The sequence below is a fragment of the Lagopus muta genome, chromosome 2 (assembly GCF_023343835.1).
Source record: "Lagopus muta isolate bLagMut1 chromosome 2, bLagMut1 primary, whole genome shotgun sequence".
NCBI lineage: Eukaryota > Metazoa > Chordata > Aves > Galliformes > Phasianidae > Lagopus > Lagopus muta.
In genome coordinates, this window is record NC_064434.1 from 98,195,062 (window position 1) to 98,220,516 (window position 25,455).

Below are 25,455 nucleotides of genomic sequence, written 5' to 3' on the forward strand. Positions count from 1 at the left end.
TGAAGGGGATGAAGAGGGGGCGGGACGGCGTGTAGGAGCCGTTAGGTCACGGCCTGAACCACTGATTGAGCACCTGGTGAAGGGGCGGGGCGGGGAGGGTCAGCCCTGAGAGCACAGGTGCAAGCAATTCACTTGTGTGGCCAGAAGGAGGGGGCCTGGATCCACCCCTAATGAACCTCATTTAACGGCACGCAGCCGACGGGGAAACATCTTTACCTGGAGGTGGTTTCCTTCGGATGTTTCTGGAAAACACTGATCCTTGGAAAACGGTAAGTTATTATTTGTTACTGGTCTGTGACTAATATCTTTCTTAGGTGATCTAGAAACTAGTCAAAGGCAATTATAACTGTTGCCTCTTATCGATGGTTCTAGAAAAAAGGCTGCTTGTGAGTTAGCTGTTGGTAGCGGAGAGCGGGAACAGGAAATCTAATTTTTAGTTTTAATTCTGCTCACGGTAACCTTTCATGCAGGAGGAGACTTCAGCTTGTGGGCTCAGTAGTGGCTCTGGACCCATGCTGTTCTCATGGGTGGTGATCTTCTAACAACTTATTAGTTAACAAATTTACTTGTAATAACGTAGATGTGGTTAACAAAGAATATAATTTAGCATTCTATGCTAAAAACTCTTGATTTCCATGCTTTTACTGTTTAGCTAGCTGAATGCATGACTCTGCTTTCACAGCATAAAAATCCTCCGGTAACTGCGTGGTTTGGAGCCATCCAGAGCCAAGTGAGTAAGAAATCATCCATGTAATGCTGGGCATATGCTTAAAGCATCAAAGTCTGTTCAGGAAACTAAATGGCCCGTGAGCTTTGCTGAGTTTATTACTTCTTGAAAAGCAAAAAAATTACTTGTCTCAGGAAGCAAATGCACTGTTTCCAATAGCATCTGTAGTTTACTGGCAAAGAAGGATGACAAAGCAAATTATGCCTGCTTCTTTCTCACTTTTCTTTAAGAAGCTAAGTGTCCAACCACAATGCTCAACCATGTGTTTATTTGGTTGCTTCAAAATGATGTGACAGAAAGAAAAGTCAACATGCAACCATTTATCAATTTTGCAGTTGGATTTAATAAATGCTGTATGAGTTTATATTCTGTTGCTGGCTTGTTTTGGAGAATTTGCCACCACAGATAAATCTGAAAGTTCAAGGGAAGAAATTATGAAAGGGAATATGTAATTTCTTTACTGTAGCTGCTATTTCATTGCCTCAATTAATCTACATTTCTAAGATCATCAATTTATGGGAAGTTATTGGAGTGGCAATGTACAGTATATATAGCTGAAAGCTGAATTTTAATAAACGTGGGCTATTTAGTACATAGAGGCTGGCCTTTGAAATCTATCAAGGCTTGTCCAGCCTGTTCTGAATATTTTTAATAAATGTATGTATAATTAATGAAAAATGCTATCAGATCTTTTGCCCATGGGGTATCATCCTTATTTCTATCAGGAGCAGCAAATGTGAGGTTTGGGATAAAACTTTTGAATCTGTCCCTCCTCTTTTAGACTGGCTCTGCTTGCTTACTAATGCAATTTTATTTGCAAAATATAAATTGATCCACTCATTTCTGTACATGAATAGTGTACATGAACTAGAAATATAATTGTATAATGCTTTTAGTTGTAGTGTAGTTACGTGTTTCAGTGTGCCTTGAAATTCTGATTTCTGTTCAAGGACGTTGAAGTTTGGGAGCAGTTAAACAAGAAACACTCAAATCCTGTGTGAATGGTATGGGGGAATATTCTCGAATCTCGAAGCAGGGGTGCAACTGTGATGTGCACGTGCACCGCCAACTTACTGCATTGTTGGTGCTAACCATGGCAACGTTGCAGGGCCTGGTCAGGTCCAGGTCAGTTTTAGCAGGCTGCAGACCTGTGCTCACAGCCTGTCCTCTCCTTCCAAGCTCTGCATGGTAGTGTTCTTAATTTTTTTTTATTATTATTATTTTTTAACATTATTGCATTTTAAAAAGGCTTCCTTCTCAAACCCTGAACAACTGATAGAGTTCATCAAAGTAGAGGGAGAGTAGGAGGGGCAGGCCAGGGTACTTTACCACTAATCTCCCACTTGACGCCTACTTTTCTTACAAATAGAAGTGTAGGATTATGGAGTTCACCAGGCTTTACTATTGCTCCACACCCACTCATGTACTCTACTACTTTAGCTTTATGAGCATCTACCTGTAAAGAAATGTTTTATTCTTGTTCTTGTGCCTCAGCACGTTCTGACTGAGGAACCTTTCTCAGATACTCTGTGGAAATCTGCTCGTGGCCGATGATATCTCTGCTCAATGTTTCTTTGTCTTAAACTTTCCCCCTCTCCCCCACCATCCCCCCCCACCCCCAGTGTTGTGGTGAGTCATTCTGTCAGCAGGCTGAAGGAAAGGCAGCATGCTGCACTGCTCTATGCAAGGTCACCTTCAGAGGGTCAAAGCACTGCCTGCCCTGTGTTAAGTCATTCACTGAAATTGAAGATTGCTTGTTTATGATTTACCAGCTATTTACAGATCTCCATTATCCTGCAGAAGATGGTGCAGATAGAGCTAACTAGTTATAAACCCAGCCTATTGTATCCCCAAGAATATTGAGACAGTGCACCACGTTAGCTGCTCTACTTAATAAAGTAACTTTAATAGTCTCAGTTTTTACTGAGAGCAATGATTGCAAAGTCAGCCTCGTAGCTTGTTAAGCCCTTCAAGGATTCACAGTTTATAGGGGAAAAAAAGATGATGACTTTCTTCTTGATAAAAATGAACTAGTTCAATCTCAGAATGTGCTCCCTAATTAAAAAGTAAATCATATTAAATGTTCACCATGATGAACTGTAATAACTAGAAATTGCAATTTTATTATTGTAAGGTAATAAAATAATGAAGTGTTTGTAAGTGGGAAACCAAAAATAATCTTAAATTTCTGTTTTGGTAATAGTCTCTTAAATGTCTATAAGCATAGGCATTACTTTTGTGTCTGTTGTGGCTTAATGCTTTTATTATCCTGAATGTCACATAGAAATAAAAAATCACTTTCCATCACATTTTAAATATTATTCCATAATAAACCTTGACAATGCCATTAAATCTTCGAGAGCTGTTAACTACTTTTACAGTAAAAGAATTTACATTTGAGCATACTGTAGCTGTTAGCTCAAGTATACAGGACACTCAGGAATTGCTCATAACTTCATAATAAAATATATTTGTCTGTTCTATCAGTATATTAGATATTAGCCAGTTTGCAAATGATGTGACAGAACAGAGCTGTACCAGTACAGTGCATACAGGTGTGATAGGACTGCTAGTATTTTCCGAGTCACTTTATTTCAAGGAAATCTAGAGGTCTGTTCAGAAACAGCCTAGATATTCATGTGCCATAAGCTAGCCCTGTATGTATGTGTGAAGATCTAAGCAAGTATGGCAAATATGGAGGTGTATATTGCAGGTGAACTGTAGAAACATAATTCTACAATGTTTTGTATGTGGGTACTATGAGAACCAAGGATAGAGTAGAACTGCATTTCCCTGAGCAGTGTGGGGAGAGAGAATTCATTCAGATGAATGAGGATTCAGATTCAGGGGACTTCGCGGTGCAAATGATGCATGGCAGGGCAGATATCCAGTTCTCCTATTATGCAAAAATGGGTTACTAAGAATCCAAGTAAGTTCCTTGAGGGCCACGTGTTGTATTTAAATGCAGACTTTTGTCTCATACACTTCTAAATAACTGCTGTTCGAACTAATTATCAGAAATGATAGTATTTATTTCTGGGGGAGAATGTTCTCTATTCCACTCTGGATTCTGCTTCAAAGTCATTGTGATCAATACTTGTGAGATTACAGGTGGGTTTTGGCAATAAAAGTTATGTCATATACACTATTCTGCAATGGAACTAGATTACGAAGAGTGAGGTAAAACCTAGTCTGAGAGAAGTTGGACATAAAAATGTCCTTTATTAGCAAGCACAATAGGGGTAAGGGAAATTGGGCACAGTAAACTGCTTTCTCTTCCAAATTTCTTTTTATTCAAGTTTGCTGCTGTGTTGTAGCTGCTGTTTTTTTCAAGAGTGGATTTTCATTAGTGATACCAAGAAATGTTACCACTAAAAGGTAACTTCTAGCATCTCTTAAGCTCAAATCCATTTCTCAATGTTTTGAATTTGGTCAAAATAATCCCTTCCAGAGGCTACTCAAGGCTTGAGAGGAGTTAGGTTAAAAAACAAAACAAAACAAAAAAAACCAGCAGAACTGAATCCTGCCCTATAAGTAAGTGATTAGGATTTTCCAGATAGCAAGTACTTGGGAAAACACTCAGAAACAAAAAATAAAAATAATGTCAGATGCAGTGTTGTGCTTGTGTAAACTTATGTAAGCAAAATCAACTGAGAGGTGATGTGTTTCAACTTGAGTTCTGACATGTAGAAAGGATTTTTTTTTTTTCCTATTTGAAAGCAGTTGGATTTGCTCTTTTTTTTTCTGCCCTCTTTTTATTTTATAGCAGAGTAAGGAGAAAGCGTGCATCTGTGATGCAAGATAGTCACGGTATGATAAAGGGCTGCTGAAGCTTCATGGTGTGCTCATAAATCTGTGTTCCAGTCCTAGGGATGTTTGAAGTAGACTCTCGGTCACGGTGGCCTTAGGGAAAAAAGTGAGTGTTGGATGCAATTAGGCTATTTCCTGTTTAGCAGAATTACTGCCTCACTTTTACTGCAGCTTAATATTCAAGCAGTCTTGGAGTGTTCAGTGTGCATAGGGGTGGGAAAGAGCTAATAGAGGGGTACTAATGGAAATGCCCAGACCTCATACATGCTTTTCCAATGTAGTCACTATGTTAGGGCAGCTTAAGCAAAGTGAGCTCTGCAAGACCCAGCAACCTTTCCTGCTGTTGTACCTGCCTGGATGTAAATCCTGTGGAGGATTCTCCCCTGCAACAGCAATGGTGGAAAAAAAGTGAGCTGGACAGCTTGGTACAGCTCCTGAAGCAGGGCTACTCCAGGGCAATAAATTGTGACTCTATCAAAAGTCTGAGTTGATGGTATCAGTCCCAGAAACATCCCCAAACCAGCTGACAAATTCCCGATTGTCAGAATGTAGCACTGTTTTTTCTCCAATCTCCTACCTGAATGCTGAGTAGCTTCCCTATACCTTTTAAATGCTGTTGAGTTTGAACCAGACATGAAGCTAAGTTAGTTCACATTTAAGCTTGAAGACTGTTTTTCTTCTTCATAAATAAAAGTTTATTATTCTACACAAAGATCAAACAAGAATAGATGTTCTCCAAGAACAATTGCATGATTTTCAACCAGTTCCATTTAAACTCAGTTCCTCAACAATCAGTACAGTTACATTGCTACAAAGGAGGACCCAGCAACTACATTGATATTTATTAGTGGCACTTGAGTTCACATACCTTATCTCTCCAGAATAGCTATGAAGTGCTTCTCGTATTTAAATTGTGACTAAAGTAAATTAGGATGAGACATGGAAAATTTCATCCTTCAAGGGTAAAGGGTCAGGCTACTGTAACTAGCAGAAACCAGCAGAGCAAAGCAGAGATGCTTATGTAATATCAACTATTGCAGTTACCACCATCTATATTTATCTGATTTATAGAGTTAGTAACTTGTTCGTTCTGAAATCAATTTAAGTTTTGCTCTGCTTATTGACACATAGCTAAGAAACAAAACCCATCATGCCCAACTGAGCTTTACTCAGCCTAAGCTACAAAACACTCAATAGCATTTGAATGGGCAACAAACATGTAAAATGAATGCTGAGATTCTTCTCGCTTATGCAGAAGTATAATTTATTAACTTTAGTTTGTGTAGGTCAGCTACAGTAAAAGCTGACGGATACTGTTCAACATTCCTTGATTTTTCAGATACCGAGTTCCTAAACTCAGCAGCATCTACATTGTATCTCTTTCTGCTTGTCGTTTAAGGTGCATTGACCCTCAAGTATTTCTTAGTATCTCATATGTTTGTCTCTTTCTCTCTTCTTGGAATTGCTTTGAAATAGGGAAATAGCATTGCTACTTTGTATCTCTACCCCTCCTTTGCCCTTTCACCAAACTTCCAGCTTTACTTTCCATCTACTTTGATTTAATCTCGTTACCATCCTCTTTAAACAACATGAAAATCTACACAATGAACACTGCTTTATCTATCTGCTTTTTACTTCAGTAAACAAATCACAAACTTTCTACTCTTGTTACTATGTTTAAATGTGTTGCCTTATATCAGATGCAAAGCACTTTTTTTAAACTGTGATTTGACAGTCTTAGGTACTAATGAAGTCTGTGTGCTTTTGATCTTGTCTTTTTAAAGCTTCTATGCTTGCAGTTTTTATCACTGGTCAGTACCAACACAGATGAAGGCAGTAAATTCAACATTAAAATTCATTTGTACATAAAAGCTCTTAAAATCATCCTCTTAAATTATTAGATTTGCCGTTATTTGTAGAGAGAACCAGAGTGACAGTGGGGTAACTTATACATGTCCAATATTCTTTTCATACATAAGCTCTGAATATAATGGAAGCAAATCTAATGACAGCTGTAGTCATTTGAGTAAAGACAGTTTCTTGCAAAAGTGTATGTATCTATTTTTTAAGTGCTGACTACCTCTCAGTGGTTTTTTAATTTATTTTTCTTTTTTCTTTTCTTTTTTTCTTTTTCTTTCTTTCTCTTTTTTACTGGCTTAGAACATATGCTACAGCATTAATATTTGTTCAGACTTAAATGTAAATTGACAGAGCATTGGTTCATGTACGCTGCTTTACTGACAGAACAATTTGAATTCTCTAGGGAAGCTCTCACAAATAAATAAATGCTAGCATCATTTCCAAGGGGATTTCTTTTCAGTCATAGCCATGCAATGTGACTGACACATAACAGGTAACTATAGAGTCACATTTTTCTTTCAGTTTTGATTTTCTTTTTTGTTGACAGCTTTTCTGCCCTCTTGCAAGGTGCTCAGGAATGTGGAAATGTTCTGGGTTCTTTCTTGGACAAATCTAGTAGTCTAGGAAACCCGTGTGTGTTTCAATGTAATGAGAAAGCATTCAATCCGCAGTCTGGTATTTCTGCTCCGTTTATCTTTCCAATTTCTCTCTAGCATACAGACTGGGTTCGTGTGCCTGGTATTTAAAATCAAAACACCTCACTGGGGGACATGAAGAAGAAGAAATGAAAAAATCTCATTACTGTTCTGTGCAAACTATGTCAGTGAAGAGCTATAGATGACTCTTAGTGTAGCCTCTTCCTTAGAGCCTTAGTAACAAATACCACAAACGAGAAGATGAACTTTCTTTTTGTGGTCCAGCTGGGGCATCAGGATCCAGTATTTCAAGCATTCTCTGCCAAGTTCTGCTGCTTCTTGGATGATTTTGATTGCATCTATTTTTTCACTTTTAGCAGTCCCATGTATTTATACAAACAAATATAATAACTTGGCTGATCATCTGTGACAATCTGTAGTTGAGAAGAACTCTGAAACTAGGGAGTGAAAGCTTTTTATGTTAACTCAAATTGTTTGAAGGACTACTTATTAATGGACCTCTTCAGTGTAAATTTGGAAGTGTACATGCACAGCTATGTGAAGTGATTTATTGGCAGCCATAGTGATGTGATTGCTGGTACTTATGTGATTGATAATTCCTCATAGTTGCTTTCTCATGTTATCCACATATGTGGGCTCAACTTCGTTGTTTGCAACTTATTTTATTCATGTAATTCATAAAAGAGCTGGTTTTAACTTATCTTTTTTATTTTGCCAAGCAATATTTAAATCTTAGTTTCTGGTTAGCATCATAACACAGCTGCTGCTTTGACTAAATATTAAGTAGATAGAGACTGGTTTTACAGAATTTGGAGTAAAATATTCTAAACACTTCAGGTATTTAGTATCGAGATATCATTTTCCTGACCATCCAATAGAGTGTTCCAATATGTTACGACAGGAAATAAAACCCTGAGTTAAGTCATCACTTTTTGGTAGTATCCAGTTGTTAATCACTTAAACAAAAATTGATATTATTTTAAAAATCTCTAGGCCACGAAACAAGCAGAAGGGTTACTGATGTGTACTTCCAGTATTTGAGTGTCTTAACTATCTGAGAGCACTAGCATGCCTGAAATCGTGTACTCTCAGTTACTTACTATTTTGCAACAGCCAGTTTTCTGATCAACTGTCTGTCCTGTTTCAAAGCAAGTGACAGCTTATGAGAGGATTTTTGTGTAATCACAACTATCTTATCTGTGTCATTGTGCTTCTGATAGCTGTGTCTTCCATCATCCAATTCAGCAATGAGTTGGTATCACAGACATGACAAGCTAGTGCTGGATAATCTTGCAGAAATCATGTAAGTCTTCTCTGACAATTTTTTTCCTTCTTCCTTCACCCCTGGTAAATGTACCTTTAAAATGTATAATTATTTACAGAATCTGTGAGACTTCTGGATTCTGCACACAATGTGAAAGTGAAAAAGCAGCTATTGCATATACATCTCATTTTACCCTCCAGAGCTCTCCCATTGATTCAAGGAAGTGTTCTCATGCATGGACAAAGCTTGCAAAAAGAAATAATAGTCTCTTGAGCAGCTGAGAAGGGAGCTCTAACCTCAGAGTTCCCATGAGAGGTTTTCTGAGTCAACCTCATTATCCTTCTATGGCTGGAACTGCAGCCAGGAGTGTTGATCTTTTCATCCTGCAACATGTAAGCTCTCAAGAGCTCTGCAAATGCTTGAGACCAAACTGACCTTCGTCTTTGGAAAAGCCCGAGAGTTCTGGGCTTGTTTGATTGTGGAGATATTGGAAATGTAGAAAAAGGAAACGTTGGCTTGATAGGTCAGTTTGTCATTCTACTTTCTGAAGATCACCTTGGAAAGAACAATCAAGCAAACAACTGGTCTGGAAGAAGCAAGTGCTAAAGCTGTGTACTTTCTAAACTGTGAGGAGAGAATTTGCGTAAACTTGTATTTATTACTTATCACCTAAAGCTTGGAGGTGATTTGAAGTAGAAGAATGAGAAAGAAAAAGATGGAAGAGGGACTATTGAAAGGTGATGGAGTTTCTGAACCTGCTTAGAGAGCATTCTCTTGCTGCCAACTCATGCAGGATCTGTGACTCCTTCAGTCTTATTCCTTGCTGTTTCAGGGATAAGTTTGCTTTTCTTTACTTCTCTGAGTCTGCAGTGGTTCACAAGAACTCCAGAAGTGTGTGTCTGTGGTTGGAAGAAAGATTTGTTCTGGTTTTTCCCTCAGCATTTGAAGGTGTGCCTTTCTAGAAAATTGTGGCTAGTCTGCCATGAGTTGTCAGTTCAGAAGTATCCTGAATGATGATAACTTGAAAAGTAGTATAGCAAAACCAAACAATCACAGAGAGGTTGTACTGAATATACAGGATATTTCCACATTAGGACCAAAAATATTTGTATTTGGCAAATGCTGGAGTGTTACTACTACCTGGTGGAGTTATTTCAAGGCTCAGTTAATGGCACGGATTTTTAGAGCAAAACTTGTCACTTCTGTATCTTTCATACTGTTCTGTGGTGGGTATTTTTCATGTGCCATGAAACTGTCTACTCTGTCAATTACACTGTTTGAAAATCATTGCTTGCTGGAAACTTGGCTCTGCTTGCATTGGAGGCTGTGTCTCGCGCTTCAGATGTGTTTAGATATTGCAGCTGCATGGAAAAGCATACTCTAATGAAGGCTTTGTTAAGGCTTGACTGTGTCTGGACTCTTTGTCCTCAAAATGAAGTAAATATAGCATCTAAACAAAATGTCAATTGAATTACTTATCTTTTGATAGCTTGGCTAGGGAAAAATAACCTTTTGGTGAGATGTGTATGCAGATATCAAGGATTTTTCTAAAATTTGGAGGAGTGGACCACAGGTGAGAATGGTGTGGTCTTTCAAAAGTAGATATTTTGACAGGGGCAGGTGCACTTCTTGTATCATTAATCTCAGTACCCTGAGTTTCAGTGAGAAAGACGCTTTATTTAAAGTAGTGTTTCATAAAAAAAGATTAATTTCTCAGAGACAAAAAGCAAGGCTTTGTGAAAGAGCTGTGATGTTGATCCAATTCCATTACTTTCAAGTTTTTTGATGCCTGCTGAAGCGTAATGTTGCCTCAGAAGCAAAAGGAAGGGACTTTTTCACAGACTGCAAAGAAGTTGTGACATTTCTCAGATTCATAATAGCTTTTTAGAAGTTCCAGCATTAACTCTTATGCTATCATACATCTGACTGAAAAAAGACCTTTGTTCCCTATAGCAATTATCTTAGGGTGGATCAGTCACTACAGTTCATGCATAACAGTTCTCTGTTCTGAAGACTGTTCAGCTTTGCTGTGTGGCTTCTGTTCAAGAACTTCATGCCAGTCTTTCTTAAATTTTATTGTTTTTTTTTTTTTTTTGCTCAAATTAATGGATATTGAAGTAATGTCAAAAATACTAAAGTAATTAAAACACTTGAAGTATAGAGAAACTGATATTGTAGAAAAACATTTCAGCAAGCAGAGACATTCGACTGATTGCATGTTCAGTAGCAATTGTCTGTACTGCTGAAAAGGAAAGAGGGGCAAGGTGTTCTGCACCAGACTTTGATGGTAACTCCTGAGTTAGAGCATATTAACTAATGTTTGTGTGTTCCTTTTCACGAGTGGGAACTCGGATGATGTGACAGTAAGACTACAATACGTGACTGGGGAATAAAGTGGTGTGATAACATTCTATCTGTGAAAAAGCTAGCAGACATGGCTTTAGGGAGTACCCTAGATGGCCAACCAGTACAGCTTGGTTTGCTTCTGAAGGCAGGAAGTGTGAAGATTTACTTACTGAAATACTTTCTTAAAAAGATCCTTATTTCATGAGAAAGAAGTTTCTGTGGTAGAAAGACTTTTGTGCACGTGTATCAGAAAAACTTAATATTTTTAATGGCTTTGGTATTTAGTACTCCAAAGAATACGCTGCAAGACTTTGGTGTGCTTCCAAGGGAAATCTTAACATGTGGAAGAATAATGTGGTGGAGAAACAGTGTTGCTCCTTAGAAGGGCAAATTGGGTGTTGTTTCTTTGATATCATGAAGGTTTGTCGCCTGAGGCTGCAGAGTGGGGCCCAGAGGCATGTGAGGTAGTGGAACAATTCATCCTAGTAGCAGTGAAGCAGCACACAGCTGCGTGAGGAGCTCTCCGCAGAGCTGTAGATTTCTACAGCTCTTCTAATGCTGGTGCCTACACTTAAATTCACTGCTTTGTGGGTGCAGAAGATCACTGCAGTGTTAGGAGGTCAGACACTTGTTAATACTGAGTTTAGATGGGAAGATTTCAAAGGTCTGTTTGCTCTGGCAGAGTATAGAAGAGAGTGCTGTGACCACTGCATGCTTTAGGTGGTGTCAGCTCTTGTATTCTGTGAAGCCTGCAGAGATTTATGGATGTACCCTGCAAAGAGTCCTTCATAGCAAAGTATTACTGATGCCAGTTGTCCTAATGAGAGGGTCAAAGCACTGTTATGAATCAGACACTGTCTGGAATCTTAGAACGGAGGAAAGCATAAATATTTCATTCAAGGTCAGTATCATGTATCAGCTAAGCTGTGCATCAATGATGCTTTGCTCTCAAACTTTTCACAAAAATATGAATAAAATTGCAAAGTTGGATGATTGTGTATGGTAACTTAATCAAACTCAAAAGGAGACTGAATTTGAGCATGAATCCAAACTAGATGACTTACTATCATATTGTCTCTTCAAATTAAGGAATTCCAAAGTGCTAAAGGGAAGGGGTAATGATGTGGTATTTAGAATGATCGGATTTTTAAATAGTTAATTTTTCACTTGAAGGAATCGCATCTGAAGCAAAGCATATGAGAGATGAATATACTTTAAAAACAGAATAGTGAATGAAGGATATTTCTTAGTATCGTGCTACGTTTCCCAGTGTTGGGGAATTCAGTATATGGAGGAGAAAACTCATGAAGAGACGGATAAAGAATGTGTTCTTAGTAGAAAATAAAGAAGGAATGATCAATTTGAGATTTCAAGGACATTAATGACTCATGAGGCTGACCCCCTCTTTCCCCCCTACTCTCAGAACAGCTAAGCAACAAGTTTCAGGAAGAGGTTGATAATGCTGACAGTCTACTACAATAAAAGAACCATATTTAAGAATAAATTTCCATGCTTCAAGGATAAGCCAAATGTCTAACTGCAGAGATTTCTAGAACAAACATTCCTTGAGAATAAGATTTTCCTAATTATGTTCTGCAAGGCTTCTTAAGGGATTTATTCATTAGATCATATAGAGGGTTTGTGCCATGCTCATATTTTCCTGCCCTAGCCAGTAATAACTTGGTCACTAAACAGAGCAGAATCAGAGTCTGTGACTCCAAATGTCTACAACCCACTGTCTTTAGTTTCTCTCTGAAGCACTACTTATTACCTCTGGGACACTCGTTTAGGTGTTATGCTGACAGATACAGTTGCTCTTGTGATCTTGGTTTCGTTTCTTTTGATTTATCCTGAAAAGTATACTTTAGAGAAAACAACAACTGAAAGAAGCAGAAATCAGACATTTTCACACAACTCTTTTTGTGTAAACCTATACACAGACTTCTGTGGCTGCTTGTATAACTAAGCCTGGGACTGCTTTTGATTTTGATATATACTTCAAGAACTGTTCTGAAACGTTTCAATTCAAATTAAAATGAAATCAGAACCCTGTGAGACTTTTGATCATTTTGGTGTTTGTTGCAAGGGTAGTTATATGCAAGTAAAATTCTTTTCTTCTCATGGAATACCTGGTATTGTACTCTTTTGTGTTACGGTTGTTAAGGAGGTTGTGTGGGTTGTGTTTGACTCGAGTGGGATTTTTCCTTTAACAAGGAATTAAACAGTCTTCAGAATTGGTTCCCATGTTAATTCAGAACATTAGATACCAGCACAAATTATGTCAGTTTTCTGCCTTGTAACATTTTTGCAGGAGGTGCAATAATTTCTCTTCCAGCTTTGTGAGATGCTACAGGTAGCCTGAATTTTCTGTAGTTTGGCTGGCATTTGCATTGGCATCTGAGCATCTATGGAAAAGCAATTTTGTGTGCTTTGTTCCATGCGTTGCCCTTCCATTTTCCCTTCCCTGCAGTTCAACGTTTACTTTAGAGTTACACATTTAAGTAAAGAGATTTTTTTTTTTTTTTTTAATTGGTGAGTACATAATAAAGACGGGCATAAGAAAAGAAGGTCTACATGATTATTTGAACTTCAAAGAAGACCTCCTCTAATTAACATGCTTATTTTTGTGTGTGTGTAATGTGTGTGTGTGTGGAATTTGACTATTACATGGGAAATGGGGGGAGAAATTAGTCATAATGCAAAATTGCAGTAATATCTTATGATGACTTTCTTCATATGAAAGGAAACTTTGAGGTGCATTTAATTTTCCTCATCTCCTTTTGAGGTGCTGGTCTGTCAGTATAAATCTGTCTAATGTTAGCAGGGGGATATAGTAACAGAATTTACAGGTGCCCACTGGACTTCATTGTGGTTTTGGAAAAGAAAAAGAATGAAGTGATTTGATCTACTTGTAAATATTACTGTTCACCTTGATCCTGTGAATGAAACCTTTCTCTTTTCTGGCCAAGCTTTTTTTTTAAATATGCACCTTCAGTACAATCAAACAAGTCTGATATGATGGATGATTTTGATATGAATTCACAGTTTACATAAAAATCATGTGTCTAATTAACTATGCCTATGTTTATGTTTTGAGGATGCAGTTGCTAATAGGCTAGCTGCTTACATGTATCTTCCACTGCTAAATTCATGAACTTCCCAGACTGATGATTAAGCCAAGAAAATGAAACTTGTCAGTCTTCCACTCTGAAGAAGATAGTTTAATTAACATTTACTAGCTGAATACATTATGTAAAGTATGCCCTGTGAACTGATAGTCTTTTAGTCAGCTAGAAATGTGTCCTTGAGATATGATTGGTTTCCAACAAGAATCTGTTCTGCATCTTTGTTATTTGGTTGCTTTGTTTTGTACCTATGATACAACATATATGTGGGTTTTGTGCTTCATAAATAAGTCATGCAGACTGAAAGCACACTAACTCCATCTTTAAAATACTCTAAGTAACTCCTCTGGATGAATTGCATCACTTCTTGTTTTCTTTTATCCTTGCTACCATTTGAAGCTGATATAGGTAAATCTTTTCCTCAGAACAGGGTGAAAGCCAGAGGTGAGATGTTCAGCTGGAATAGATCAGTGCAGCTTGTCTGGTTTCACAGAAAAATAAACTTGCCTTTGCCCTGCTGATGATCTCACTTTCTGAGAACATTTTATTCTTGAAATGTACTTTAGTTGCCTTTCATAGCAGTGTTATTCTCTTTAAATGCCTGTGGAGTCTGACAGATCTGTAGCCTGCCTTCCAGCATGCTAACAAATTCTCTCCACCCCGCCCCTCACTATGCAATATGATTATAATTTTTATTTTTTTTTTCCTCTGCCTAAAGTAGGATTGGATCACTTACTGCCTCCATTTGTTAAAGCATGAGTTCTGTACTGATACAGAAGCAAGGCTGAAGTTTCACTGATGGGATTCCTCTACTGGGTCTGATGTGCAGCATGCCCTTGTGACTGAATGTTCTTCATGCGGTAGTAAAAGCACTGCTTGTGTTAGCTCAGAAATTCCCCAGAAGATACTTTGGTAGTAAATACAACAACTAATTTTCCTTTACATTAAGAGCATTGCACTGATTTAGTCTTCCATTGGGCAAGCTGCTTTAGACTCTGGTGTGAATTGGACCATGAAATACTGAATATAAATATATAAACCTGAAAATACTTTCTTACAGCAGGGAGAAGGTACTGAAGGTAATGTATCAAGAATGTGCAGAGTGTGTGATTGAGTAGGTGTTGTGTGTGTGAAGAAACAGGGCAAGTGTTGTGCTACTTGAAATCTATATGAAGGGTGGGCTGGAATTTTTATCTAATAGATGGTAGAATGAGCCTTTACTGAACAAGTTTTGGGAACAGATATTTTCATCACAAAAGCTATGATCTGCAGATTGTATGAATTTGTGGTTAAACCATGTGATCTGAGCTGACACATAATGGAAAACACTGAATATTGTGGAAACTTTCAGTTGGCAATTCTGCAGGGCAATTTGTGGCCGATTGGGATGCTAATGTCACTTGTTGCAGGCTGGTAACCAAGATCAAATATGAATATCTGTGGTGTGTAACTTGTTTCCAAACACTACTGAGTGACTGTCATCATTTTAATAATGTGTTGCTCAAGATCTGCGTTAGTTTCCGATGCAATTAATTGGAGAAAAATTCTCAAGCCATGCTGAATTTCTATGTGTACGTGGAGAAAAATTTGATTGCTGGTATCTACTGCTGATATTTATCAAGAAAGACTGGTTTTTTTTTTTTGTTTTTTTTTTAATTGACCTACTAGGAGCTGCCAAAGTAAGAAACATGAGTGAAGAAAGGTAGCTTCAAAGAAGATATTTTTGTAGCAGATTGAACTTACTTGAAGCAGTTTCACTTTCTGACTGGACGTGAGCTAGGAAATGTTTGTCCATCTCCTTATTTGATCATTTAGGTTTATCACCTGCTAGAGAGCAAGAGACATTAGCCATGGAGCACAGCAGATTTACACAGTTTATAGTAAAATAACATTATGGAAAAATAACGAGTCACTGACTGAAGAAAGAATGAAGCCTTTTCAAAAAAGGATGTGGAACCTGCTGAATTGGAACAGTGTATTATTCCAATACAAATGTTGAAGTCTGTTGTAATCTCAGAGTGCTGTGCTTGATGCATGATGCTATTTGTAAAAAAGGGCTGCTGCTTTTTTTGAATAAATCAAATAGAAATGCTTTTACGTGCTTCTCAGATTCAGAGGCTGCTAGCAGGTGTCCAAAACAAGAGGGAGGCTGTATGGCATTGCAGTCATGGAATTAAGGATCCTCCTAGTAATGTTCAGTTAAATCTGCTACCTGTTTGATATATCAAAATTCACTTCCCACAGCTTTGTCAGACCTTTTGATAGTGAGGCAGTAGAAAAAAAACATCACAGGTATTCTAGGGGCTTCTTATTGTTGGCATAATGACTGTGGACGTTTGCCTTTTGGTCAGAAGTGCTTCCAGTGAAAAAGAAGAAAGCTTGTTTGCTGACTGTGTGTTTAAGCAATTCATACACAATTTGTGTGTGGTCTAGGAAACGTGGTGAGTCTATTTTGGAAAATAGCGACTGTGTATACATGGGAAAGTTGAGATGACTATTTAAGCATCTTCCTTGCATAGATGTTTTTCCCTTTCATTCTGAAGCAGCATACGCAACAAAGAAAAATCTTTAAAGCAGAACATTTAACTTAGTATATTATATATAGTTTTTGTTTTCTATGACCTTTCTCCTGTAAGAAGCCCTCGGGTGGACAAGAGTGATCTATTGTGATGGGAATGTTATAGTCTGCATGAAAATGTGTTTTCCCAGGATTCTCATGGTATTGTTCACTAAGCAAAGCATGACATGGAATTTGGCTACTGCACTTCCCAAGCCATTTCACTGCTGCCTCTGCAACCTGAGTTGATGGAAGAGCCATAAAGGAGGTACAGCTGGGTAAGAGCACACAAGCTTTCTTACTGCAGTTGAGAACAGGTCTGACAGCGGTGTAGAGTCTCTTATTGAAAGAGGGCTGATCTGTTTGCTGGGTTGCCAGAGACAACCTGATCAGACTGTGGGTTGTAGATGTGAAATTCAGCTTGCTCTTACATGGCCTTGTTAGACTGCTGTGTAGCAGGCTGTTAGATAGCTGTATTCTGTCAAGCATAACCAGTAAGAATATTAAGTAGGTGGTGATCTTTCCTTAGAAGTAAGGAGAAAAGATGATTTTAGAAAGAAATAATCTGAAGACCATAGGTGTGCGTTTGTGTGTGGGTTTTTTTCCTTCTCCAAATGCTTCTCTGGTTTGTTGCTTTGTTCTTCTGCATCTCTTGCAGTCCCTTCTGTGGCTGCTGATTTTCTGCCCCTGATGCTACTGTGATGTGTCGCAGTAGAAACTAATTTTAAACTGTGGTTTTGTATGTTAGTTGAAATGCACAGTAGTGCCTGAATGGTACAAAACACCATAGCAGGCAATTTGAAGGCCTCATAGAGGCAGGAGGAAACTTATCTTGGTATAAATTTGGTGGGTTAATAGAGAAGAATTGTGTAATGGTTCAGTTATGCTGATTTGGTATGAAAGCATTGTAAGCAAGTAGCAAGTTGACATAATGTGAATGAATCAGCCTGACTGCTTCAGTTTTTAATTGGAGGAAGTGACTGCTTATGCTTCTAATATCATAGTATAACAGAATTGTCAGGGATCACTGAGCCCAACTCCTGACTCCACAGTGTGCAATATAAGAGTTAAACCATGTATCTAAGTGCATTTCCCAAAAGCTTCTTTAACCCTGGCAAGCTTGTGGCCCTGACTACTTCCCTAGTTCCCTGGGAGCTTGTTCCAGTGCTTGACCACTTCTATAGTGACAAACTTTTTCCTAGTGTACAATTTGAACTTCCCATGGCACAGCTTTAAGCCATTATGGTGATGGTGAGAACTTTGGGCCTTGTTCTTTTTGTTACACTCTTGAGAGAGCCCTGTTCACCCTACTTTGTGGAAAAATGAATCATTAGAATATAAAGACTCTTACCTTTTATGACAATTGGACAAGTGTCGGTCTCCCTTGTATTTGAGCAGACCATGCTGTTGCCTTGTCTCTGCAGTGAGACATGCAGAGCTGTTGGAAAGAAATAACAGATGGCATTGTTAGGGTAAGAAACAACAGCATGGATGAGGAGGAGGAGGTCATGCCCTACAGCAGTAGGTAACCTGAACATGAAATAGAGCACGGGCAGACCAGGAGACGTTTTCTGAGCAGTGAAGAATCTGGAAAAGAAGCTCACTCATGATTTCCAGAAAAAGCTTCCTTGTTGTTAGAGCTGACAACCTTTTTTTACTGGTAAAATAGGGACTCATTATAGGTGCAGCATGATTCTGCGCTGGAACCTCATTTCCCTGCTGCCTTCTCTGATGGTAGCCGTGGGGATGTGCAATGACCCATCCCTATCTGCATGGACTGGCAGGCGGCTCAGCCCCATCACACTGCACAGGCCTCTGCTACCAAGGGCAGGGCGCCAGCAGATTGCAGTTAATGGCTCTGTGTCAGCCATGTTGGCCATGTTCTCTGATTTGTCACTTTCATGACTGTGAAAGGAAAGGCGGCTGCATGCCTCTAATAGAGGGAGGAATTAAATAGTACTGATTTAAAAACAAAAAAAAAAAAACAAAACCCAAACCAAAGTTATTATTACTTTGCACTTTAAGACAGCCTTGAGCCTGGAGCTCTTTTGTAGTCTACCAGTGAAGCAGAGAATGTTACTCATTTCTTTTTCAAAGAAGGGTTGAGACTTCCTGAAGCAGTGGATTTTGGAAGCAACAGAAGATGAGGAGTTCAACCAGGTTAGCCTAAACCGACTGTATTGAACTTCTGAATCCCAATTATAAACTGCAAGTGGGTCACTACAGCAGATATGGTTATTTTATCTAAAAGCTGTGTCATTCTCTCTCAAAATGTAAAGGCAAGGAGTGCGGGTATTATTCAGCTCCTGAAGCATTAGTGTAAGACTTTCTGAATCTTAAAAGCACAAGAAAAGTGCTTTTTTGCTTAAGCTAGTTCCTTGGACTGGTGGAATACATTTATAGTCTTTATAAAGCTCCTTTATTTGAAGGAAGGAATAGGTATATGTGATCTTTCCTCTGGTCGATACCACTAATGCTCTCTATAAGAGAACTAGTGAAATATTTCTTCAGTCTTTGCTCTGATTTCCTCCCCTTTTTGTTTTCTTTTGTACACTTGGATGCAAAATCAGAAAAATCAGTTCTCTGGAATCATCCGATCCATTGTGCAGAACACGTTACTGTTACAATCTAGCTTTTACAACAGAAAAACACAAGTTGTAGCTTTTTAGAATGAGAATAAAGTTACTTAGGAGATTGGTAACTCATTACTAAGATCTTTTGTTCAAAAATATCCTCAAGAGAAGAAAAAAGTTTGTTTTAGGAGGTTTCTTCCATACACAAGTGCATGGTGCTTTTAGGGCTGCTCTTTCTCTGTATGCATGTACATGAATCCAAGTAGAAAGTGAGTCTAGACTGTGGCAAATTATGATTAAATAAAGTGCCCTTTTTGTTATTTCCAAAGGAAGAAGATTTCATTACTCTATTGATTTACAGTGATTAGTGTTTGCTTTCTCTACTTTTTCTTTTCTGGAGGCTGTGTTGTCAGGAGAGTGGTCATTCACAGCCTCTTATTGATTCTAACCAGGACTGAAAGATGATTGAGTACTGTGATTCTCTGTCCTGTTGTTTTATCCTTGTACTCTGGTGGAAAAACAATTAGAGGTGTCCCTGTTCCCAATAATGATACCTCCTTATATACATTCAGTCTCTGAAATTACAGCTATGGATGGCAATGGAGAAGCCAGTGATCACTTGACAGCCCAGTGTAAGATGAATACCCATCATTTTATGATAAAACAGCTGTAAGCAGTCAGGTATTTTGGAATAACACTGAAGCATTAATTTCATCTGTAAAACTAAAGATATATTGCAATATAATTTTAAGATTTGGCTGCCCTGTAGTACATGATAACCAAATATTTGGAAATAAGTCTGATAAGCTGATCATTGAGAGTCTGTTAATGTTCTATACTATTCTGTCATGAATGAATGAAGTTTGTTCCTTGTTTTGCTCTATACTTTACATTTTAGCTCGTAATTAGGATTTGTCTTTGCTTAAATATAGATTAGGATTATATGAAGCATTGCTAGCACTGGTTTTATCAATTGCATCAGTGTTTCAGTGAATAAGAATGGCTTTGCTATACACAAGTGTGCTTCTCTTACTAATGAAACACATGAATGAGTGAAAAACACCCTTAGTAGGTTAATAAGGGGAATAAAGGTAGATTCTGGAAAAAACATGGAATGTGAATCGCTTTGAAACAGTAATTCCAAACTTTCTAAGCTGCTGTTATAGTCGAGGTACATTGGTCAGCAGGGCTTACTGCTGCCAATCCTGGGTCACAAGCACCAGGATCTTCTGCCTACTTCAGCCTCTGGCTCCGAGTGCTCTTTTCCCTCAATGGTGGTTTTTATCTATGGGAAGCTGTGGGCTCAATGGCTGTTAAACGCTACCTTTTTATCATTAGGATATCCTTGTAATGCAGCAAGGAGGAGCTCCGCTGCTTTTTGGTCAGCTGCTGCCCAAATTGCTCCTTGATCTCTGGGAAATAACTCTGAGGAGTGACAGTCTGCTGCATCTCACAGGCTTCACATTGGAATTTCACACTTGAAAGGTATGCAAGGTCTTCTACAGAGATGAAAAAGCATCAACAAAGCCTCTTAAATTCTTCTAATCAACTTTTTTTCTATCTCCCAAGTAAATAGCTGCCAGAACCCAAATAACTGGGAAGTAGTATATATACGTACACTAGATCCTACAGCTCCATAGTAGCTTGAATGATCTTCCTATGTAGAATTCAGATAGTGAAGGTTACTTGATTTTCAGGAAGACCTAAACGCCTGGAAGGGTTCTTTTATTTGGCTTAAATTTGTGCATAGTAAATGTTCCTATCTCCTCCCTCTGCTTGCATTAGGCTAGGCTTTTGTCTTGGGCCTTAGCAAAAAAAAACCTGTGTGATCCCACCTGCATGAAGGGAGGAAGCTGAAATTGTACTGGAGTGCATATTTACAAGTAAGATGCGGGGAATGCTAGCACTTGACCTTCTGTATTTTACAGTAGAGAAATCTGAACATGCCATTCCAGCTAGACAAAGAAAAATATTTGTTGTCCTTCTGTCATCCCTCCTACTTATGTTTGTTTACTCTGTCATGCCTGCTTTCGTTCTGGCAGATAAGTTTTTATAGATCAGGTTTACCTGAACACTGATGCTGACAGTTTTATTGCAGAAAAACAGTGCCAGTGCCCTTGCCATAAATTATAGCTGCTAATTTGGAGAGTTAAATTGCAGATACGTCTTATGAATTGCCTTGTACATTTAAAGGGCAATATAAATACCTGCTACGGGTTTTAATAAGCAGCAAGGTACTGACAACTATGTTTACTGCTGTTGGTATGTTAAATTTTTTACTGCTATTAAATATAGTGCTGAGCATCACGGCTACTGTCAGTTGTTAGAAGGAATGACAGCATTGCCACTAGTGCTTCTGTCTAGCTGGGAGTGTACTGTTGTCTCCCTTGAGGAAGGGGGCATTTATGAGAAGACAAGACATAGTGAAGACAGCAATAATATTCTTCCAGCTGTCAGGAGCTGACATCTCCTAGAACAATTGCAATAGCAGAAGAGCCCAGTACTAAATAAAAATTCAGTAAACCAAGGAGATTTTCTCCCTAGAAAATTGCTGTCCAGCTCAAGCCCTGAATGGTGATCTGGTGCATGTACTGAGTCTGTGTTGGGTGACCACTGTGGCAGCCACAAGTTTGGCTTGGTGCCTTGCTCTAAGGTAAAGGTTGGACTTATTGCCATGCATTTTGCTGCAAGGGATGCTGTTCAGTGTCCTGCAGGATATGGTAGAGGGGCAATATGTAGGTTAAGTGGGAGATATTATAGGGTTTTGTATTTCATTAAAGGAAAAAGTTGCTGGGAGTTCCAGGCTTAAAGCATTGAAGTTGATAGCAGCAGTGCACAAATAGGTAGGAAGATTTGGTAATAACAAAAAATGATTGTTGTATTATTGAAAACCATCGAGCAGCATCACTGAAGTAGACAGAAAGCTGAACCATGATCATAATGATGTGCCTTTGATCCTTTTGGAAACTATTATACGAGCAACTTCTTATTTTTCTTGTATTTAATGTCTTGAGTAGAAATAATTTGTTAGTGTATTTGCAGCTGGAATAAATAATTCAAATTTCAGTACTTCAGATAGATCTTCATGACATCCAACTTGTGCATCTAGCACAGATGCTCTGAATTGTTCCATTGACTTCTTGCCATTCATTGCATAAAGAATTTCATCTCCTAAATTGCAGGATGTAATATAAAGCAACTCCTAGAGTTGCTGAAACTTCCATTCAGAATTGTAAATGGATGCAGCAGAGTACTTAAAGGGAAATATTTTATTAAAGAAGAAAAAAGGTGTCTTTCTAAACTGGCAGTCTTAAACTGTAGTGGTGTGTTGCAGGAAAATACATAACTGCCTTTGTTAATATTGCATCATTCCTCACTTCAGAAAAAAGTTGTAGAAGTAACACTTCAGTCAACATTTTGCCAGTGCATTTGAATGTTACGCCTCAGATCAAGCGTAACACTTCCTGAAAAAATTTTGTTCTCATGAGTGAGTTTTACAAGAGATGCAAACTCATGATCTGTCTTAATATTCAACTTTTTTTTTTTTAAGACTTATGCATTATATATAGTGCTATTTGAGGTTTTAAGTTTCAATCTCCTTGCTGACTTGATTTATTACTAACTTTTATCTGAAGGATAAAATGAAGGATATAAATGAGGGTAGAACTGCCTGAAGTCTTCATCTAAGCTGCAGATTTCTTTGATATAGGATAATGAAGAAGCAGAACATCTTTCCCATGGTGCTTGCTAATCAAAGTCCTGTTAAGCCCTGTAGAGATGCATGATTTTCTGTTTGTCTACTCACACACTCTCATTCACTCTTTTGCAATTCTACAAGATTCTACTAAAATATAAATATATTTAAATTACAAGTGTCTTTAGTATTTAATTCTTTTTTTGTCTCTTTCCCAAAAAAATCATCAGGGTATATCACATGCAAATAGTTTTAACTTTCTCCATCATGGCCCACTGCGTCCCTCCACTACACTGACAATGTATATGTCTTATTTCCCTCACTGGCTAGGCTAAACTTAACAAGTTTCAGTTTTTTTAATCTATATCTTGATCGTCTTTCATCTTTCATGCCCTGTAGTTTTCTGCTGTTTTAAATACAAAGAGTAAAGCCAGAAGGAATGTGGTGTAACTGATACATGGCTCAGTTTTCCAGTGGAGTAGCTGTCCTGCAGATGGAGTCAAGCAAGTAATTCAATGTAGTACACAAATATCTGAAGTGCTGAAAAGTCTTGTCCTTTAATATCATGCTGTCAATTTATCGTCAGTGATAATTAGTAACAGATGATGGTCCTAGAGATGCTGTGATGCCTCAGGATGACAGAAGGAAATTCTTCTTAAGGACTAACTGAAGAACATCAAAATGCCATAAAAACTTTGTAAAATTATTATTTGTATTTTGCCTTCTGAATGGATGTTTGTATTTGCAACAAAACTTATTTTGTCCCAATTCATATATTAGATTTTCTTTTTCTGTGGTAGATGGAAACTATAGAAAGATTTCTTGGTGAATCAAGCAAAAAATTTTCTTGAGGAGCAGCAAAATCTAGAGAAGTTTTACTCAATGTGTTAAAGTTGCAGGCATGAAAGGATGCAAGTCGTTTAGCAAACAAAGATAGCACAGGATACATGACTCTAAAACTATGCCTGAAAATTATCTGTTTTCTAACTAGTATATTCTGACTGACATAGAGCAAAGCTGGAATTGGGCAAAACTCTCATGTCTTGCCTTTCAGTACCAGGCAATGGAACTGGAAGGGGGACACATGAGCTAGTATTGTTGCATCACCATTCAGTTCTCTTGCATGTGCATAAGAAGCGGCTTCAATATAGGTATTATGCAGTGCTGCACTGCGTAATATCCGTACTTCAGACTTGGGTCTCAGTAAGATGTGACAGTGTGTGTGGTCCACCAGGAGAGATCTCTGCAGATCTGAGCTAGTGTTTCAAGCGAACACAGTCTTGACAGCTTCGGTTCTGCTCATTTGAAATCTGACTGCACTGAGCTAGAAATGTCCTCTGAAACAAATGTTTAGCAATCAGCTTGTTTACGAGCCTGAAAAACTTCACTGGAATGTCTGAAACTTGAACAGTACTCTCTAATTTAAGAGTTTGTTAGCTTCTTCCTCAGTTTCCTAGTGGATTTGTCCTGGAGCAAAGCCAAAACCAAATCACAGGAGGTAGTTTGGTCTGAAACTTTTGTAGCTTAAAAGCTCCTTTCACAACCCTTCTATGAGCAAAAGGAACTCACAATATGAAAGAACAAATGTTTTCATAATTTGCATGAGGTGGCATTGGAAAGTGATGTGGCTTCATTTTTACAATGGATTGGTTTTTCCTGTTTTTTTTTTTTTTTTCTTGTGTAAACATTTAAATTACAAAAAAAGATGATAAAACAATTATAAAGTTTTCTCTTTTTGCTAGTTGAAGGAGAGCTCTGCTATTGAACTGTACGTCTTCCTGCAGCTTGATGGGACTATTCTCTAACTCTTTAAGAACCTTAAGTTTGTAAAACCTGCTGGTGAAATGTTTGTATGTCTGAGTATGTGAACAATGCAGTAAGATGTCACTGCTCCCATTTTCACAGTGAAAGGTGGAAATAAATCCAAGTGACAGTAATACTTTATACTTATATCTGAGTTGTTCTATGTCCTGGTATTTGTAGTCACTGCTGAGGTACCTTCTTGCTTGTAGACCTGTGGGATGCTTGGACATCTGCAGCATTCAAGCTTTCTCTTGCATTATGCAGCTTACCATGTACATCCTTTGCATAGAAGACTGTTCTCTTGAGAATGATAGAATCACAAAATGGCCTGGGTTGAAAAGGACCACAATGATCATTCAGTTTCAACCCCACTGCTATGTGCAGGGTTGCTAACCACTAGAACAGACTGCACAGAGCCATATTCTTGGCCTTGAATGCATCCACAGCCTTCTTGGGCAACCCGTTCCAATGCTTTGTTTCTCCTTGACTGAATATAAGTGCGTTCACAGTTATTTTGGAGTATCTAAATGCTTTTCATTTTGTAGCATTCTTTTTTTTTTAGTCAGTCCTCTGCAGACAAAACTTGGTCATGATGTTGTTGCCTTGTACTTGCTTTTCTTGAGTTCTCATGTTATCACAGGCAGGCAATACCATGTAATTAATCTCTGAAGTGTTCATGAGGGCAAGTAGGAACCTCACATCTAAGAGTTGAAGGTATTGATTCAGTCTGCTTGCAAGTTAGCCTGTGTTTTTTTTGTTTTTGTTTTTTTTTTTTGATTGGCCATAGTTATATTATACTATTGCTGCAAGAGGAGCAAAATGTTTTGTTCACAGTGTTTCTGAAGCTCTTCTAAGTGGTCGCAAACTGGGAAGAATTTGTTCCTTGCTGGTTAGTGTGGCTCTTCCACCTGATGTGCTTTAATTATCTCAATTTCATTATCTTGCAGTTATTTTACCCAGGAGATCCTAAACACCTCTAGTTTTCACATCCATTTGTGTCAAGGGAAGAAGGGAAATTGCTGATGATTCTCTGTGGCTGA

General features: G+C 38.2%; 1 long non-coding RNA gene across 1 annotated transcript in view; it reads left to right on the top strand.

Moving 5' to 3' along the window:
* The first annotated feature begins 203 nt into the window (after positions 1–203).
* The window catches only part of LOC125689531 (uncharacterized), an 80,020-nt gene continuing 54,768 nt past the window's right edge, over positions 204–25,455 (top strand). The window contains exons 1-2 of the long non-coding RNA XR_007375323.1: positions 204–269; positions 683–730. This is a non-coding gene — a long non-coding RNA (uncharacterized LOC125689531). The remainder of the gene's footprint in view (positions 270–682; positions 731–25,455) is intronic.